An 18,122-nucleotide genomic window follows, 5' to 3' on the forward strand; every position below is an offset into this window, starting at 1 on the left:
GCGAAAATGAGACAAATTTACTTGTACTTTATTATCTTTTTATTACTTTTATTACTTTTTATTTACTTTTATTTATCTATAAAATCTTATTTATTTATTATTTATTTATTAAATAAATGTCGACCCTGAGAAGTAGCAGATGTTTTTTGTGTCAAATACTGCAGGCTTCTTATTCGTTCTCAATGTGGCACCCATTGTGAAAACAATTTCCTTTGTTTAAGGAGTCTCTTACTTTTTATCTGCAGAGAGGTGCGCGTCAGGGACACACACACTGGCCTTGTCGATGTGTTTTTGCTACGAAATATCGTGTACTCAGTGCAGGATGACAATCAACGAAATTGTTGAGCTGCCAATGAATGGTTCTTTTCGTGCTGTTCAGCAGATGTACGGTAGTTTAGAAGCTTTATCAATTCTAGGCAAAATTATTTGGTGAATATTGCAATTACATAAGATGATGTGTCAATTGCAGATTTAAAATAATGTTTGGCGCAAAAGAATGGCTTAGGTAGCTGACTCCATTGATGCTGCACCTAGGAACAAAGTGCTGTTCTGCGGCCTATTGAAAGGTCAGTGAGGCTTCGCACAAAAATACAACTATTTGCGATCCACGTACAGCTTAATTTAGGTAGCGATAATGCACCTGATAAAGATGCGCATCCTAAATTGTTGAAATCTTTCAGCAGGCAGCAAAAATAACCTTTGGCTGGCTTTGGTGGTAAACCTACTTGCACTTCAATCGAGCACTGCTAGACCACACCGAAGAGCTAAAGTTCTGCAGAACAACACGGTTACTGGCAACAAGGCACGGGGCATGGCATAAGAGAACGGCACCTGCATTTATAAAAATCCAAACCATTGAACAAAGCTAAATCTTCGAAAATGAAATGCCTCAGAGTGCCTACATTAAATACCAAGAAAGGTTCTGGCAGGTTGCCTAGTGGCGGCCAGAAATTAATCCTTCAGTTTCCCTGTCGCTGGTGTTCAGCAAAGAGTCGTCATTGGCACACATGCTTTCACATGCTCACAATGCGATGTGTTTCTGTGTTTGAAAGAGAAGGAGCCATTTTTCGTTCCTTTTCATCATAATGCAACTATAAAAAGGATGCACTGCTGGCTTTCACAAGCAAGTTCCAAAACTGAGTCTTCAACTATACATTTACCTTTGCGGCAGCTGTTAGGGTTGGCGTCTGACACCACGTGGCGACAGGTCATTCACCCTACCCTCTGGGCCGGAGCCCACGGGCGACCTCATCCCCTTCACCTCTCATGGTCGCGGCACCGTGGGTGCTACCTCATCCCCTTCACCTTCTCTTGGCCGGACCCCACGGCGCCGGAGAGGTCATTCACCCGACCTTCTCCCCGGATTCGTCGAAAAGAGGATCGACTTCTCCTACCCGTGCGTGGTATTGCAGGAGGAGGGGCCCTCTCTCGGTGCATGTCACGTGTCATCGACGGAAGCAAGATCCCGCCCACACTTGTAGAGAGCCTATTTAAGGGGCTCCGAAATGTACTTTTGATATACTTCATACTTGAGACTTCATACTTCATGCTTTTCTTATTTTATTTAAACTACCTTTGAATAAACAGTGCAAGTTTCGCACTAGCAAATCGTCTCGCCCCTGCTTGGTCGCCATGATCTACCGGATGCCTGTAGCCCGCCGACAACGCCACGCTATCCAATAAGTAATGTCGGTCGAGCTTCGATAGGCAGGAGCCGCTACTTCTCGGCAGCAGTACGGTACGCTACCCTGGAGTACGCAACAAACTGGCTGGCAGCGATTGGGATATGGAATCCTGGAGACCCCAACTTGGACGACAACTACAAGATCGTAGCCTCTTCGTCCTGGCAACAACGTTCGGAAGGAAGGTGTCTGGATCATGACTGCATATGGTGAGTGCACGGCTTTTCTTCACTGAGATATCACTTGGCTTTTACGTATTTTTTGGAAAGTACATAGCAGCGATTTTTCTTTAAACTGTTGACGGAAGTTTGAGTACGTCAAGGTTGTATAGAGTGAAGGTTTAGCAGCACTAAGGGCAGCCATGAACTTGAAGGCACTAAAGAAGCCGGAATCGTTGAGCTTGGCCAAAGAGTTGGGCCTCCAAATTGCCGAATCAAAGAGAAAGCCGGAGATCATTGAGGCGATCGAAGCGACCGGGGCAGACGACGAGGAACTGACGGAATGCCTAGAGAGCATTAAAGAGAGAGAGGAATAGCGTAAGCGCCTTGAGGAAAAAGAAGAGCGTAAGCGCCTAGAGGAAAAAGAAGAGCGTAAGCGCCTTGAGGAAAAAGAAGAGCGTAAGCGCCTGGAGGAAAAAGAAGAGCGTAAGCGCCTTGAGGAAAAAGAAGAGTGTAAGCGCCTAGAGGAAAAAGAAGAGCGCGACCGTGTTGCACGCGACGCACTCGAAATGAAGCGCCTAGAGATTGAGCTTCTGAAAGCACGAAATAGCGAAAGACCTAGCACTGAGGCACGTGAAAGCGAGCGCAGAATGACAGACTTGATGGCACCCTATGCAGTAGGAGGGGACATAGGTCTTTTTCTGGTACAGTTCGAGCGCACGTGTGAGAAGGCAAAATTAGCGAGAAACACGTGGCCGCAACGCTTGCTTACGTTACTGCCACGTGAGGTAGCTGATATTATCGCCCGCATGGGGAACGAAGAAGCAGAGGACTTCGATGAAGTCAAAGCAAATCTGCTTAAAAAGTATAGATTATCAGCTGAAGCTTTCAGGCGAAAGTTCAGGGAAGTCGAGAAAATCAAAAGTGAGTCATATTCAGATTTCGCATACACCTTGGAGGTAAACCTGAAGGAATGGCTCAGAGAAGAGGGTGCACCGGCGATGCCGAAATGACAATGCAGTGCGTTGCCTTAGAACAGTTCTACCGCCGGCTGCCAGTAAACTTCAAGCATAGGGTTCAGGATAGGCCAGGCGTAGACACTGTTTCGAGAGCGGCCGATCTCGCTGAGGAGTACGTAACCCGCCGTGCGTTCGAAGGCAACGAAGCTCCTAAGAAGGAGGTGACTAAATACAGACCCGACAAGCCAGAGCGTTGGTCGAAGTCGAATCAGTATAAAGCAAAGGAAAGGTCAGATTCAGTGAAAAGTAGTGACGAGAACAGCAAGGGAAGGGAGGAGTCACCCGAAGAGAGGGCAGAAAGGCAAAAGAAAAGGGCTTTCGAGGCCAAGAAACCAATAGTTTGCTACAACTGCCAGCAAACGGGGCATATCTCCGTGGGATGCAAAAATCCCAAGTTAGTGTTGATGTCACTAACTAGTAACGAGGAAAACCTGAAATTGCTAGAACCGTACATTCGAGACCTTGTGGTAAACGGCAAACCGTGTAGGGTGCTTCGCGACTCAGCAGCCACAATGGATGTAGTGCACCCGTCGTACGTTGAGGAAGGCCAGTTCACGGGAGAATGTGCTTGGATAAGGCAAGCCGTGGAAACCTCCAGTGTTAGTCTCCCTGTGGCCAAGATTCGTATCGAAGGACCTTTTGGAGTACTAGACACTGAAGCTGCCATCTCGGCACATCTCCCGCCTCAGTATCCATATTTGTTTTCTAATATATCTGAGGATTTGCTACGACGCAGGGGAATCGGGTTTAGTGAAGGGATAGTGCAAGCCTTAACTCGTGCCAAGGCACGGGAGTTCGCGGCCAAGGCAGTGTATGAGTGTCCAGTAGTGGAGGAAACAGGTTTGAAGGAGGATTCGTCCACCAGTACCGAACCGGACGGCCCTATAGGGGATGATGCGGAAGGTACGCCAGCTAATGAAGAAGTCAGGAAAGCAGCAGAGCCTGAAATGTCTCGCGAGGCAGAATGCAGGCAAAGGTTATTGAATATAAGCCCTACCACGTTAATCGCTGAGCAGGAAAACGATTCCACCCTGCGTAACCTCAGGCCGGACGCTAAGGAAGGTGTGGCCAAACAGAACGTGAAGTTCCTCAAGAGGGCAGGCGTCCTCTATAGAAAGTACACCAGTCGAAAGGGTGTGCAATTCAACCAACTCGTGGTGCCGCGTCCCTATCGTGAGCAGCTCCTGCACCTGGTTCACGGGGGCTTTTGGACAGGGCATCTGGGCATTCGTAAAACAAAGGACCGGTTATTGCAGGAATTTTACTGGCCCGGCTGCTTTCGAGAAATAGAAGCATTTGTAAGAAGCTCCGACACATGTCAACGCATAGGCAAGCCCGGAGATAAGGTTAAAGCGCGAATGAAACTTGTTGCCGTTATCACGGAGCCATTTCGCAGGCTCATAATAGACACAGTGGGACCACTTCCTACAACGCAGTCTGGCTATCGACATATTCTTACTGCACTATGCCCCGCAACGAAATTTCCCGAGGCCCTGCCTCTCAAAGAACTAAGCTCGGCGAAGATCGTCAACGCGCTTTTATCTATCTTCGCGCGAGTAGGGTTTCCCGCAGAAATCCAGTCAGATCAAGGATCCGTCTTTATGAGTGCACTGACCTCGACGTTTCTGGAAAGGAGCGGTATTAAAATTATCCATAGCTCAGTGTACCACCCGCAGTCAAAAGCGGTAGAGAAAGTCCACTCAGTCATGAAACAGCTTTTGCGAGCCCTTTGTTATGAGCACAAAGCCGATTGGGAGAGTTGCTTGCCTGCAGCAATGTTCGCGCTTCGAACTGCACCGCACGAATCAACAGGTTTTTCACCTTCAGAGCTCGTTTACGGACGCTGCCTTCGCTCCCCTCTCCGCATTGTTCGAGAAGCCTGGGAAGGCCGGGCAGACGATCCTTCGGTTGTGGTATACGTGCTAGAGCTGTTGGACCGTCTGCACGCTTCTCAGGAATTAGCAGTGCAGGAAATGCGTAAGGCACAAAGCAAGGCTAAGCGTTACTATGACAGGACGGCTCGCACGCGACGGTTTGAAGTGGGGGAAAAGGTAATGATCCTGAAACCCTCGTTGAAAAACAAACTAGAGGTTCAATGGGAAGGACCGGTTGACATAATTGAGAAATTATCTGAAACAAACTACGTAATCACGGTACTGGGAAAACGAAGGACACCACAAGTGTACCATAGCAATCTACTTAAACCCTACAGGCAGAGGGAAGCCATTGTGAACATGTCCCTTAACCAACCTGAGGAAATGCCTGTCGACTTTGACAAAAGACAAAAGACTTTGACGAGACCATTGATAAGTTAGTAGAACAGGCGGAGTTGAATCCCAATCAGAGGGCCGAACTGAAGGAACTCGTGTTTGAATTTAAAGACGTATGTTCAGACACACCGGGCAGGACAACTGCGATCGTTCACGACATCGAGTTAACCTCGTCGGACCCAGTTCGTTCGAAAGCTTATCGCGTTTCGCCTAGTCAACGTGAAGTCATGACCGCTGAAATAAACAAGATGTTAGAGCTAGGTGTAATCGAGCCAGGAGAGAGTGATTATACCTCACCTCTTATCTTGGTTGAGGTCCCAGGAAAAGAGCCGCGGCCGTGTATCGACTACCGCAGGCTCAATTTAATCCCGAAGGACCAGACTTATCCAATACCGCATATCGAGGAAAGGCTTGAGAAAGTGAGCAGTGCCAATTTCATTTCTACGCTCGATTTAGTCAGAGGGTATTGGCAGGTTCCGTTGACCGAGAGGGCAAGCAGGCTTGCAGCGTTTATTTCCCCGATGGGAACCTTTCGTCCGAAAGTCCTGATCTTTGGATTGAAGAATGCTCCCTATTGCTTCTCTAGCCTTATGGACCAGGTGCTACGAGGAATGGAGGACTTTGCACTTCCCTATCTCGATGACATAGCTATCTTTTCTTCATCATGGGCGGACCATATGCAACACCTGCGAACCGTGTTGTGTCGGCTACGAGAGGCCAACTTAACTGTTAAGGCTCCCAAATGCCAATTAGGGCGCGCGGAGGTAGCTTATCTAGGTCATGTAATAGGGCAAGGCCATCGTCGGCCTTCCGAGGTTAAACTGACCGCGATAGACAACTTCCCGCAACCACGCACAAACCGGGACATCAGATCATTCCTTGGCTTGGCGGGTTATTACCAAAGATATATTCCGCGGTATTCCGAGATTGCGAGTCCTTTAACGGATGCTCTCATAAAAACAGAACCACAAACGGTAAAATGGGATGACGCGAAAGAAAAGGCTTTTAGTATGCTGAAGAACGCACTAAAGAGTCAGCCAGTGTTGAACGCGCCCGACTACTCTAAGCCATTCATTCTGCAGTGTGATGCCAGTGACAGGGGTATGGGGGTGGCGCTCCCTCAAAAGAAAGATGACGAGAACGAACATCCTGTACTGTACGCCAGTAGAAAGCTGTCAGTTCGTGAGGAAGCATACAGTGCTTAAGAAAAGGAATGCGCCTGCGTAGTTTGGGCGGTACAGAAGCTAGCTTGCTATATCGCTGGCTCAAGATTCACCATAGAGACTGACCACTGTCCCCTCACATGGCTGCAGTCCATGTCTACGAAAAACGGCAGTCTTTTGCGCTAGAGCTTGGCTCTTCAACAGTACACCTTCGATATTCGCTACAAGAAGGGTAAGCTTAACGGCAATGCCGACGGTTTAAGTCGTTGCCCCTAGAGTATCAAAAGCCTCATGCTCATCCGGGTTTCCGTGGCATTTCTTTTCGTGCATTCATATGTTTTTTCGAAGTGAAGCCGATTGTTAGCTGATTTTAATAACCACGTCTTAACGCTTTGAAGAAATGGCTGTTTTTAGTGTTAAGGGGGGGAGGACGCGCGTAGGAAATGGGAAAGGTGTAGCGGGTTTTCTTTTTTTTTTTTAAAGCCGGGTGTGTCTTGGGGGAGAGTGGCCTTGTGCTCGCTGCTTTGTGTTTGTGGGTCCGGCACTGTTCTGGGGTGATTGCTTGCTCACGCAGGAGACGAAAAGTTGCGAGACCTGCTTCCAAAGACCAATTTCACCGGACCGGACCAAGGAGAAAAGTCACAAGAGCGCCACGAGGACGGATGACCGCTACCCGGAATCTACCTGCTACGAACGAAGGGTTCGTGACTTCTACGGGGAATCCTGATACCGAAACGCCGATCTCTCGTACAGCGGTTGCTGGCCCCTACACGTCGGGATCTTCCTCCCCCGCCGGAGATGCTGTTAGGGTTGGCGTCTGATACCACGTGGCGACAGGTCATTCACCCTACCCTCTGGGCCGGAGCCCACGGGCGACCTCATCCCCTTCACCTCTCATGGTCGTGGCACCGTGGGTGCTACCTCATCACCTTCACCTTCTCTTGGCCGGACCCCACGGCGCCGGAGAGGTCATTCACCCGACCTTCTCACCGGATTCGTCGAAAAGAGGATCGACTTCTCCTACCCGTGCTCGGTATTGCAGGAGGAGGGGCCCTCTCTCGGTGCCTGTCACGTGTCACCGACGGAAGCAAGATCCCGCCCACACTTGTAGAGAGCCTATTTAAGGGGCTCCGAAATGTACTTTTGATACACTTCATACTTGATACTTCATAGTTGCTTTTCTTATTTTCTTTCAACTACCTTTGAATAAACAGTGCAAGTTTCGCACTAGCAAATCGTCTCGCCCCTGCTTGGTCGCCATGATCTACCGGATGCCTGCAGCCCGCCGACAACGCCACGCTACCCAATAAGTAATGTCGGTCGAGCTTCGATAGGCAGGTGTCGCTACTTCTCGGCAGCAGTACGGTACGCTACCCTGGAGTACTCAACACAGCTCAAAAATATGGTTGGCGTATTGTATCTTGCTCAGATTTTGGAGGAACGTTTTCATATTTCATTTCGTATGCATGTGTGAAAAAATAAAGCACTAAAAAATTCTAGGCCAAGTTTTTCGTATCTTGCCTGTTAAAGGGTTCAAAAAGGATCACATTACGAGGCGGCTGCCCTCCTTTAAAGGAGGGCAGCAACCATGCCGCAGCGGCGTGCACGGGAGCTAAAACTAAAGTGAAGCTAATGAGAAGGCGCCTTGGTGCTGATGCTTGGACCATTCTAGCATTCCTTTTGTGCATACCTTGTTGGTCTTACTAGGTCATGCCGAGGGGTGCTAACCAGTGCAATAGAGCTAAAGGCGCAGAGTATGTGCCGTTCTCTTTCTGGGCGAAATATACTGTACATTGTTGTCACACATTGCCGCTTGATTTGTTCGGTACATTATTTTCTGACCGCCATGTTATTTATTCGTTCTTAAGGCTTTGTAGACGTTTTATGCGAGTTTTCCTTTGTCCGGAGATAACTCAGTAATGCACTGAGCTTCAGCTTGAAGGGAATGTTGGGCTTCGTGAACAAGTAAAAAAAACAGAAATGCGTGGTTTAGTTATATAGGCAGAATTGTAATGAGCGGACATTCGTGTCTGTTTGGAGGTGTCCTAACACACGCGTAGAAAATTCCGCCGTCCAAGAAATAACGGTGGCAGCATATTCATGTTTAGTAGAGATGGGCCTCATGTTAATTATGGGTGATGTGTAGCAAAAGTTAAGGAGTTATGTACTTAATTAGGAATTATTATCAAACACTTGGTTTGACAAAGCGTTCTTAAACTCAAGTTTGTTTCTCCATTGGTTCTGCATGAAGTGCGCCTTTCCTGGACGAATTGAATGTGGTATACAGATTCTGCTTTTGCAGTAATGTGGCGCACATTACGGTTGATCTGCGATATTTAGCTCAAAACTACTGATGCCAGTCCTCGGCCCCGCTATACAGCCGTAATACCAAATAATTTTTTCATTGCCTGCTGTGAACTAAATGTCGCACCCAGTTCACGTACTTGTATATGGTCCAAATGTGGGACATCATAGCTGATCATCAGCTGACAAAAAAATTCAGACCCCTTCCACTATCTGAAGACGTTAGACCAGCAAAGCTGTATCGCTCAATAGCTATATTAAATTCTATATGGTGGTTTTGCTATATTGGTCCAATAAGGGCACAAAAACTCTGTTGCTTATTCGCTCTTTTTTAATTTCTTTATATTTTTCTTTCTATTTGTTCATCTTCATAATTTTTTTAATTTATCTTTTTATTTTTATAGTTATTTTTTTTTTACTTTTCATTCCTTTCTTTTTACTTGATTCACATAGACGGACGATTCGACACGCATCGTAGAAGACAGCTGGCAACGCTCGAGCCATCGCTGGCGATAGTTTTTGCACAGCTGTGGAAGCAAATGACGACGACGAACGCGCGAGCAGAGGCACTTGCACGTTTGCGCGGATGGCACGAGACTTTGACATGCAAAGCATTTCTTGGCGAGAGAGAGAGAAAACTATTTGGTCCATTAAGGGTTTAGCGTTCGGTCTTCGTCTTCATCGACGCTTGACCTTCTTAGGAGGGTTGGGCCCCTAGTCCAGGGCTCCACTGAGCCGCGCTGCTTCGCTTGCGTGCTGCACCATTGCCCTTTGGGCGGCGAGCTCGCAGCTGGTGAGCCGGCTCCCCCACTGCTCCGCACTCGGGGTTTTTTGTTGGTGGAATGTGTAGTTACGTTTACACTCCCAGGTTATATGGTAAAGCGTGGGGGTTGCCCCGCACCACGGGCATGTGTTCCTACATTGTGTAGGATACATCTTGCTTAGCATATGTAAGTTAGAGAAGGTTCCCGTTTGCAGCCCCCGCCAACTAGCTGCTTCTTGCTGTGTTAAGGCTTTGTATGGCCGGGAGTATCTAATTCTCTTGCCTCTGTGGTAGTTCAGTAACTCTGAATAGCTGATCTCCAGGGTGAAGTGCTGTGCCAGGGCGTGTGGCCGCTCGACTCGGTACGTGATCTCGCGAGCCAAGCTGTCTACCCTTTCATTTCCTTCTATCCTCGTGTGTGCCGGAATCCAGATTAGTTTGTGGGTTGCGGTGTGTCTCAGGTGTTCTGCCTTGCGAAGGATAGCTAAGGCAGCCCTGCAGATTCTGCCCTTTGTGTAGTTCCTGCATGTTTCTTTTGAATCCGTTAAAATGACCATTGATTTGTCTTTTCGATAGCCCTCAGCCGCTGCCAGCGCAACAGCGACTTCCTGCGCTTCCACTATCCTGGTACTACGTATAGTTGCGCAAGTGATTAGCTTGCCTGCGTTGTCAACCACTACCGAAGCTGCTTTATTGTAATTTGTATGTCTATTCCATGGATACAGTGTTGCATCCGTGAAAACCGTGTTTTCTAGCTTGGCTAAATGCCTTTCCACATAATCTGCCCGCGCCTGCCTTCTGGCCGCGTGGAGATTTGGATCCATGTTTTTCGGAATGGGATTGACCTGCAGGGTCTTGCGGATCTCGTCGGGTATATCGGCGGATCGATCGTCATGCCTCCTTGGGTCGCGACCTAACCTTGTCAGGAGCGCTCTTCCAGAACATTTGCCACTTTGACAGTATCTATCTTGCCGCCTACGTCTTGGTGCTCTTATGGTCAGTTGGTTAACTTTGTATGTACCAAAATTGGCATAGTATGACAAGATTGTATGACGCGAATAAATAACCGGTAATGACATGACTATCATGACAGGTGCGACATTTAGGTCATGAAACAGCCGCCTAGGGATTGGTGCTCTCATGGTAGTGTCGTCAACTTGGTACGTACCAAAATTGGCATGTTATGACAAGAGTGTATGACGAATCTAAATGATAGGTCATGACATGCGCGTCATGTAGGTCATGAAACAGTCGCCTACGTCTTGGTGTGTGCCAAAACTGACATAGTATGACAGGAGTGTATGACGAACATAAAAGGTCATGATATAAATGTCATGACATACGTGTCATGTAGGTCATGAAATAGCAGCGTACACCTTGGTGCTCTCATGGTCGTTTTGTTAAGTTGGTATGTACAGCATGACATAAATGTATGAGAACATAAATAATACATGATGGCACTAATGTCACTAAAAATTAAATTATGGGGTGTTACGCGCCAAAACAACGATCTGATCATGAGGCACGCCGTAGTGGGGGATTCCGGAAGTTTCAACCACGCGGGATTCTTTAACTTGCGTCTAAATCTAAGCACGCGGGTATTTTGCAGTTCGCCTCCATCGAAATGCAGCCGCCGTGGCTGGGATTCGACGTGAATGTCATATGGCATGCGTGTCATGTAGGTCATGATACAGCCGCCTACGTTATCGTTCTGTCTTGACTGTTTAAATGACTTAGTAGGCTCCCCGCACATTGCTTCGCATAACATCGATTGCCACAGGGCGTGGGATGTACCAGGTTCTTTTAACTGTCCTTTTTGAAACAGTTGTAGAAAACATTTTTTTTAAAAAAACATCTGTTCTTACCCTTGTGCCTGGGACATCCTTGGGTCCCACGTGTGACAAGAACAGTTCGAGAGCGCGTTACAGGTCCCCGAGCACACGGAGGCATGTGCCGTTGAGCTTGGACCCTTTCTGCACTGCCACCGTATCGGCCCACAAGATGACCTGTTTTGTCAACATCTCGGGACACGTGTTTTTCCAGACCCTAGCCATAGTTGTAATAATTAAAATGGGTGGTGTAATGCTGTTAGAAAATTAATGATGCAACAGCTCCGTGAAACACCTTCGCTAGAATTTGAAGTGTGATTCCACGAGAGCCGCGCAGGTGAAATAACGCATTTCTCGGTTATGTAAGTGAAAAGGAACATTAATCTACGACGCGACCATCTGTCTTCATTCGCTAGCGGAGGCAAATCAAGGCGCATTGCGCAGAAAAAAATAAACACACGAGTCGAGCCGAATCGGCTTCGCTTTCTGCGCCACCCATTTCCGGCAGAACGTTAACGCGCCCCGGGCAGTGTAGACGACGTCCACGGAACCGGTCACGCCTGGCTCGGTGCGATTCTATTTTCAGCCACAACCTTTGTGTCCACGTGCGTTTCCTGCCTGGCTCACCTCGATCGTGGCGAAGACGCTCGCGCAGAATCGGCGTCGTGCATGCCGCGGCTTGCGCCCGAACGCGAGGCGTGGCGTAATGACGCTTCCAAATGGCTCGTTTGGCGCGCGCCCAGAGTACAGCGGCGCCGTGTGTATCCGCGGTGCAGCGGAATTACGGACAGGTGGAGTTGAACCTTAGCGTGGCCGATCGTTGCCAATCTTCCCAACCTGCGAAATAGCGCTCATAAGTTCGCGCTAATCAGGTTAATGAAAGGGAATAGTCGGGCGCGTTATTTAGGTACGAAGCTCTCCTTAAATACAAGTATCTTGGCCATATGTGCAGCAAGTCACTCTCGACGTAAGACCTACCTGATGATTGGAAAATTGCTAAAACTGATTCATAAGTCATGCGATACTAACCTACCATACAACTATAGACCAATTTCATTTACAAGCACATCATGTAAAATTTTGGAACACATTATTCTCAAACACCTAACCGCAGATTTCGAAGAACATCTTCTAGTAGATGTTCAACACGGTTTTAGAAGAGGTTTATCGACAGTCACTCAGCTAACAGAGGTGGTACACGATCTTGCTTTAAACATTAATAATCATCATCAAACTGACCTACATTTACTAGATTTCAGTAAAGCGTTCGATTGTGTGTGCCATACTAAACAAACTGCAAAAATTACAGCTGATTGGCAATGGACGCATTACTGCATGGATAAAAAACTTCTTATCTCACCGATCACAATCTATCGTCATCGAAAACCTCCCATCTGCTCCGGTGACCGTTACATAAGAGGTCCCACAGGGCTCAGTAATAGGTCCGCTGTTATTTTTGGTTGTTATCAATGATATTACACATAACATTGATTGTAAAATTAAACTCCTTGCAGAAGACTGCATAATATACATATAAATACGTAAGCACGAGGATCAAGTTTTGCTCAATAATACACTAGCAAAAATAACCGAATGGCGTGATAACTCGCAAATGGCCATTAATACAAAGAAAACGATTTGTATTGTAGTAAGGATAAAAAAGCACGCATCGCTTTTCCACTAAAAAACTTGACGGCTGCCTCGTAACGGGAGTTCAACAGCATAAGTATCTTGATTTAACAATAACGTCCGCCCTTAACTGGACATCACATATTAACAATATTACTTCTTGTGCATTACGAAAACTCTTTTTTCTCAAAAGGTGCCTCCGGTTGGCACCAACTAACGTCTAACTTTTAACTTACATTCCATTTGTGAGACCTGTCCTTGAGCATGCTAATGTCGTATGGTTCCCGTACACTAAAACTAACATATCTAAACTGGAAAGCATCCAGAGATGGGAAATTAGGTTTATCCAGCGAAAATACCGGTGCAGTGATTCACCTACTCTTCTAACACAGTCAGGGCTTGCAACTTTGGCCTGTTCGAGCAAAACAAGCTCGTCTAAAATTTCTGCATCAAATACTACAAAACCGGCTGAAAATAGATGCTTCTGCATACGTCACCTTTTCTAAATCCCGTATACTTGGTCATAATCATCCTTATACACTAAACGAGTTCCTTTGTTATAGCGCTACTTTTCAGTTTTCCTTTTTCCCCGTGTTGTTCGCGAGTGGGATAACCTAGATGCATCTATAACTAACAGAGCATAGCAGTCTGATTTCGTTAAGTTATTGGAAGATGAAATAAGTATTTAAGAAAAATTGTTCTTATGCACATATAATCGTCAGAACTCCCATTTTTCGGGACTATAACTAAACATTTACCTCCTTTGTTTCTTTCTTTGTTTTTGTAACATTGTAATAATGTTTACGTACATGTAACCAGAAGTGTACTTTGTATGTGACTTGCTCTTTCTTTACATAGTATTATTGTTGTAAAATTGCGCATTGAACCTGTTTGATGTATTTCCATTTACATGTTTGGATGTTCTTACCTTTCGCTATATAAAACATGCATTGTATGTATAATCCCATGCCCACCTACTATGGTCTCGATATGAGACTGGCAGTATTGTAAATAAATAATCTTATTAATGCTACGCTAAGCGAACGTCATACGAAAACACTCTATTGTGAAAGTTACAGAAGTATCGGTGTGTGTCGGCAGTTGGAGGCAATAATGCCATTGCTCAGAAAATTCAGCTTTTCTACTTAAACAGTAATTTTTATGTCGCAGTAATGACTACACCTTAGAGCGCATCGCAACCAAAGCCGATTCCATGACAAAGTTAATCACGAGGGTGGCCAACAAAAAAAGGGGGGCTATCGGAGGATAATCTTTGGCGACTGTTCCACGCCTTCCTAATCAGCCACATTAACTACATAGCCCTGGCCCACAAGTGGAGCAGAAGCGACGCGGCTAGAGTAGAAACAATCATTCGCAAGGGCATAAAAAAGGCACTTGGTCTCCCACAGAGCACCAGTACCGAAAGGCTGTTGGAGCTAGGCGTCCACAACACCTTTGAAGAGATGGTCGAGATGCAACAGATGACACAAGTTGCAAGATTGGCTTCCACGGAAGCCGGCAGACAGCTACTAGCGCATATCGGTCAAGGTTCGAGCATCAAGAAGCAGAGGGAGTGCGCGCTCCTCGTCAAAGTTAACGAAATGTATTCGGTATCCCAGGTACCTAGAAGTATGCACCGTGAGCACAATTACGGCAGACGTACGTAAAGCGAGGACCAGGGCCCTTCTTAACCTGGCGGCTAAGATTGAGCACAAGATCGTCGAATCTAACCCAGGTGGGCTCGGTGGCTGTGCTCCCGCACAAGTCACTAATCATCTCGTGTTCATCATGCAGGTGTTTGCCGTCGCTGCCAACGCGCTCTTCGCTGCGCTCCTCGCCCTTTCCCCGCCACTGTGTCGATTACAGCAGCCGGCTACTGTGATAACAGCATCCAGTTCCTGCTTCCGCCCGACATCAACGCTTCATCTTGGGCGCTATTCCGGACACGCATGGCGGCTGCACGGCCGCCATTATCCGCCATGTTAACTCTCTGATTGGCTGTCGAGAGGTCACGTGTTTTGAAATTTGTGCCGAGAAGCGGAAGTATTGCAAAATGCAATTTTGCGTTTTCATCAAGATGACGAAACGTGACGTGGAGCTGCAAATTTTATGGACTAATACATTTTTTTGGTCCTTGGCAGCTATATTGCGATGTTAGCGCTTCAAAAAGAATGTGAGCGGTAGCATGCACAACCAGTGCAATGCATGTGCAATTGCGCGAATACGTGGTGGCGATCCAAGATATGCGCCATGCCAGCTTGCTGATTGGCTGAAGGATTATCTCGTGAGGAGCGTCGCAGGAAGGGCTGTTTCGTAAACGTCATTTTCACTATGCGTGACGTTGCGCTGGGCCGCCATTGCTGAGATTTTCCGCCATAATTTTTGCTGCGACGAGCCGCGCGAATTATGCTAATGAGCAGCCATATGCAATGGAAGCCGAGAGGAATGCGTATCGCCACATTTTTCCTGTTGTTTGGCGCCACGAAAATGTTTTGTTCGTAACGCGTGCTCATAGTATTTTCATCGCTCTCGGGTGGTGTTGGCATTTGTGTTTGGGGCCATCATTTTTTAAAAGAACGCGTTTATGCGAAATAACATTGGTAGAACATAGCAAGCTTTCGGCAATGTTGTCCATTTTTCACTGCTGAATTTGTATTGTAATCAAGATTAATGCCTTTTCGCAAATCAAAAGTTATGACAACGGCCTCTTTATAATTTATAAAAAGAAATTTACGCAAGGCGGCGCCTTGAAGTTTCCTCCCGCGGAGCGAGTAACCAGCGATATGAACAAGAGATGGCAGCGCCGGCGCTTGCGTCGCGCTAGTGGATATCTCCGGCGCCCGCAACGCTATCGGTGATATTCGGCCGTTTCTCAGCCAGCCGAGTCGGGCTGAGTCACTTGCGTTTCACGAGATAGCGATAACGTGGCCTAGAACGTGCGCGCATCACCACTGGTATGTCGCGTATGTTGTCTCAAGTAAGAAAACAAGCGCGTTGGCACCAACATGCGATGACTCATTCCATTTTCTGGGGACACGCATCCTAGCTGTTGAAGCAGACGACGGCTTGTACGCAGCAGACGACGGAAGCGAGAAGCGTTTTCGACGGAATAATCATACGCTTTGAGATAGCTGCTTTATTTTTTACTGCGGAGGAAAACCGTTTTGCTTTACCGATAACGCTACATTCAGTGCCTTCATTTCAGTTTCTTAGGTGAAACGTCAAGTTGGCGTCACGCTACGTAAGCAAAACGGGGCCACCAGCGCCATTTTGTTTGCGTCGCGTCTACGTCACGCATCGAAGAAAATGGCGGAATGTCCAGAATAGCACCCCTTGTCCAACAACGCCGCTACTCGGTTTTCTATTCCTGGATGGTCAATGGAAAGCCGCATCACCACAGTCATCACCCGCCGATATATAGATGTGCTACAACCACCTTCGCCGCTCTGTGGGCTCGGTGGCTGTGCTCCCGCACAAGTCACTAATCATCTCGTGTTCATCATGCAGGTTGATAACAAGTATTCGCTGTTTGCAAAAAAAACTAGCAACTATTTCTTAGTGCAGCTGCCGAGCCCGCAGTGCTGCGTTTTTCTTGTAGCTGATTGCGGCAGTGCATTGCGTGCCTTGCTGCTCTTGGCAGGTGATGTCGAATCTAACCCAGGCCCTAACACTATCGACGATGTGCTCGCTGAACTAAAAAATATATCCGCCGGTCAAACCAAGCTCATTTCCGAAATACAAGACCTCAAAACTCAGATGAATTCTATTGAAGTTGCCATAGCCGGCTTGACTAAGCGAATGACCAATCTGGAGGCCCATTTCCAAGCTTTTTCAGATCTTCAAACCCATTTCGAAGCAATGAAATCTGAGAGTGCTGGGATTGCTCGACATTTAGACGTTCTAGATGCGCGAATTGAGGATGCAGAAAATCGATCGCGCCGCAATAATCTTATATTCTATGGCATCCCCGATACTAACCCATCAGAAAATTTTGCACGCTCTGAGGAAACAGTCATCAACCATTGCTGTCAGAACTTGAGTATAGCAATTACCCTGAGAACACTGAACGCGCCCATCGCCTTGGGCGTTACAAATCTAACCACACTCGTCCAATCATCGTCAAGTTTACTCCATCTAAGATTAAAGACGCCATATTATCGAATGGTCATAAGTTTAAGGGAACTAACTTCAGCGTCGGCGAGGACTTTTCCCTCAAAATACGAAATGCGCGAAAGCACCCAGTCGCGTTCGCTAAAGCAAAGTCAACAAAGTTTGCACTGAATTTTAAGACATTACATATTGGTCCCAAGCGCTACGTGTTTGATGAAACCACGCAAACAGTCACGAAAATAGTAACTCGCCCCTGACAATCAGATTAGCAATCACCTCATCGTGAACCGTTTGGAAACCATGCCAAGAACGCTTCTTTATCTAGCCTTTCGCTCTCCGTTATATACACTAACATTCGTAGTTTTATTCCTAAACGTGAAATTACTTCTAGCCTTGTTTCGTCATCAAGCAGCAACCTACTCATACTAACTGAGACTTGGCTGAGCAGTGACATGACAGACATACTGACGAAATACTGACTGATCTACCAAACTTTCAAGTTTTTGGGAAAGACCGTAAATATTCACGGGGAGGGGGGTTACTCATTGCCGTCAGCCAATATTTATCATGTTCCCTAATACAAGATTCATCTGACCTCGAAATGTTGTGGCTAATCCTTCACGCAGCACAGAACACAGTTTTACTAGGCGTTTGTTATAAGCCGCCACATAGTAGCCAGGATTTTTCCCGTCAGCTTAATAACGTACTCAGTCAACTGTCCACAAAGCATCCAAATTCACAAGTCTTCCTCTTCGGCGATTTTAACTTTCCGAATATTGACTGGCATAACCAGCCCGCACCTACACCTAACAATGTAGAAGCAAGGGAATTCCTAGATTTTTGCAACAACGTCAACCTTACTCAGATAATACTTGAACCTACCCGCGTAACACAGAACTGTGCAAATATTTTAGATCTCTTATTAACCAATCACCCAGGCAGCGTTCAGCCCATTACATACCTACCTGAAATAAGTGACCACAAAGTAATTCATGCTAACCTTCTCCTTACGCCAAACCGGCGCCGCAAATACCATAAAACCATCCGTCTTTATGACAAAGGAAATTATAACGCCATAAATAATGAACTTAACGCATTTATTCAAGTCTTCTCGTCACGTTTGCATTCCCGCAGTGTTCAAGAATATTGGTTACTGTTCAAAGATAAACTAGAAAGCCCAACTAATAGATTCATC

The 18,122-nt window shown here is 46.7% G+C and overlaps 1 protein-coding gene across 3 annotated transcripts in view; it reads right to left on the minus strand.

Annotated features, from left to right (window-relative positions):
- Positions 1 to 18,122, minus strand: part of LOC142575088 (monocarboxylate transporter 9-like) — a 218,223-nt gene that overhangs the window by 171,340 nt on the left and 28,761 nt on the right. For 2 of the 3 annotated variants that reach the window (XM_075684070.1, XM_075684073.1), the window contains exon 2: positions 11,816 to 12,025. The exons of the other annotated variant lie outside the window; for it this stretch is intronic. The gene's annotated coding sequence lies outside the window, so the exon portion shown is untranslated. The remainder of the gene's footprint in view (positions 1 to 11,815; positions 12,026 to 18,122) is intronic. 3 annotated transcript variants of the gene reach the window in all.

The sequence above is a fragment of the Dermacentor variabilis genome, chromosome 3 (genome assembly GCF_050947875.1).
Source record: "Dermacentor variabilis isolate Ectoservices chromosome 3, ASM5094787v1, whole genome shotgun sequence".
NCBI classification, from domain to species: domain Eukaryota; kingdom Metazoa; phylum Arthropoda; class Arachnida; order Ixodida; family Ixodidae; genus Dermacentor; species Dermacentor variabilis.